This window comes from Triticum aestivum, chromosome 1B (assembly GCF_018294505.1).
Source record: "Triticum aestivum cultivar Chinese Spring chromosome 1B, IWGSC CS RefSeq v2.1, whole genome shotgun sequence".
Lineage (NCBI taxonomy): Eukaryota > Viridiplantae > Streptophyta > Magnoliopsida > Poales > Poaceae > Triticum > Triticum aestivum.
In genome coordinates this window covers 374,146,481-374,149,297 of record NC_057795.1, presented here as the reverse complement: position 1 = coordinate 374,149,297, position 2,817 = coordinate 374,146,481, and positions in this window count along the sequence as shown.

The following is a 2,817-nucleotide window of genomic DNA, read 5'->3' as shown; positions in this document are numbered from 1 at the left end:
GCCTCTGGATGAACAGGACCACGATCGAGCCGGTTGGGGCTGCATGAACAGGACCCCGTGGAGGGGTGGATGAACAGGATGACCCCGTGGAGGGCTGGTTGAACAGTAGCCGGTGGAGGGATGGATGAACAGTAGCCCGTGGAGGGGTGATTGAACAGGACCCCGTGGAGAGGGCTGGTTGAACAGTAGCCGGTGAAGGAGCGCGAGGTGGAGGCTGGATGAACAGGAGCCCGTGGATGAACAGTCACTGGTGGAGGCTGGAGGAGGTCGACGGTGGATGAACATTAGCCCATGGAGGTTGGAGAAGGTCGGCGGTGGAGATGAACAGTATCCCGTGGAGTCCCGTTTTGCGGTATGTGTCAGGACCCCGACTCAATGTCACATCGATCTAGCCTGTAACACCTTATATCACTTTGCGGCCTCACGCACGGTATTCCCACGGGTGTCACCTTACCTTTGCCCGTGATCGTTTGTGCCTTTTGGCTCACGTATATGATGATGTCGCTAGCATCCATATGATAAGGAGCCCGGGCTGACATGACTAGTCGTAAACCCAAAGTGGCACAGACTTACAGGGACAGGCATCCATGACCCAGCATCGAACGTGTCGGTCATCAGCAAGTGGGTCCGGGCTGTAGCACTGGGCTAGCAGGACTCCGGTAAACCGGGCTGTAGCGGGCTAACAGGGCTCCGGTACTCAGTGCGTGACATTTCCCCGAAGGGACAAACACAGGAACGAAGAAGGACACATGCCGGCCAGCCTAAGTGTTCCGGAGCAGTAGCAAGCTACCATGGCTCAATGGAAACACTAGGAGACATTTCCCGGTAAGAGAGGATACTAAAGATAAACAACTAGATAGTCAGATCCCACACATACCAAGCATTTCAATCACACACACAATATGCTCGATATGTGCAAATACAACAAGGCATCACAACATGACTCTACGACACAAGTACTTTATTTAAAGGCTCAGAGAGCCATACATAACATACATACAAGTACGGGTCACATGACCCACATTCAAATCATACAGTCATACAAACCAGCAGCGAAAGTAACTTGTCTGAGTACAGACAACTAGTAAAATAAAAGAGGCTTGGAAAGCCTAGCTATACTACGTGGACCTTCACAAGCTCAGGATTACCACCTAGGCCTTAGTCTACTCGTTGATGTCAACGTCTATGAAGAACTCATCAGAAGGGGTTGCAGCGCCTTCTGTAAAATGTAAATTATAGCAACATGAGTACAAAGGTACTCAGCAAGACTTACATCAGATCCTACATACATGCACATTATCAAGAAGGGTTGGTGGAGTTATTGCAGCAAGCCAGCTTTGACTCTTGGCTAAACTATCCTACGAGACTCCAACTTGAAATGGTTTTGCGCACACGAGTCCACTACTCACCACTTCAATACACTACCGAGAATCCACCTCCGTCTTCCTACGGAGGGGCCATCCTCGGCACTCACGCTTATCTTGAGGCTTTTAGTAGTATCCAGTTTACTTGTCTATGAACTGTATAGGCAACCAAGTAGTCCTTTACCGCGGACGCGGCTATTCGAATAGATCATGTTAACCCTGCAGGGGTGTACTTCTTCATACATGTTTCCACCACTTAGCGTCTGCACACGACATGTGCTCGGCAGACTTCAAGCGAAAACCAATGTGGGTGTAGACCACGACCTACCTAAACACCTAAGTCTCTAGTCCAGGTTTATCGCCTATCCAGGTTCCATCCGCAGGGAGTCCGGCCGAGGTTTCCCATACGGCCCCGAACGATGTGTACAGGGTTCCGTGACACCTAACGGGTGCCCGGTATTCCCGGCCACGTACCTACCGCATCACAGCCCACCCCTACGGTCAGCACTGTCCACGGCCTCCAGTAGGCTACAAACACCAGAAACTACTTGCAACTCCTGGACAGAGGACTAGGGTGAATAAGAAGTCGAGCGGGGTCATATTTCAGGGCCCAATGCATGGTAGTAGCTGTATCTTAAATCACACATACAGATCTCAGTGCTTAAGGTCGGCTTCAATGAAACAACCCACCATGTACTCCTACATGGCCTCTCATCGATACCTTTACCAAATCGTGTTCACCACATCACTCTCATTACCGACATGATCATTTCACTCTAGCCCATCACCCAGATGAACCAGACCTGACACGACTCTAAGCATAGCAGGCATAGCAAGGTAGGAACAACACATACATATGGCTCAATCAATTCCTACACATGCTAGTGGGTTTCATCTAATTACTGTGGCAATGACAGGTCATGCAGAGGAAATGGGTTCAACTACCGTAGCACACAGCAGTTTGAAACGCGTTGTCTTAATGCAGTAAAAGAGAGCAAGAGCGAGAACATGGGATTGTATCGATATGATCAAATGGTTGGTTGCTTGCCTGATGGATCGATGCACGGATACGGTTCTTCGCTAGGGTAATCACGGTACTCCTCGGAGGCAGAACCTGCCGCAAAGAACACCGATACACAACCATCACCAAACAATGTGCGACAATATGATGCATGCATGAAACATGGCAATATGAGTGTGTTGGGCTAATGCAACTAAAACCAGATGGGTTTGAATCAATTTGAACCAAAGATTCAAATTTCAAACTCATAAATGGCCCTTTAAAGTGTTTTATCTTGTTCTGCACTAAACCTCAAGTTAGCTTGTTTAAACATGCATGAAACTAGTACAGATGGATAGATTGGATTTTTCTGATCATTTTTCATATATAATTTGTTTGATTTGGAGCTACGGTTGAATTTATATGAATTTTTGAAGTTTGGGTTATTTCTGG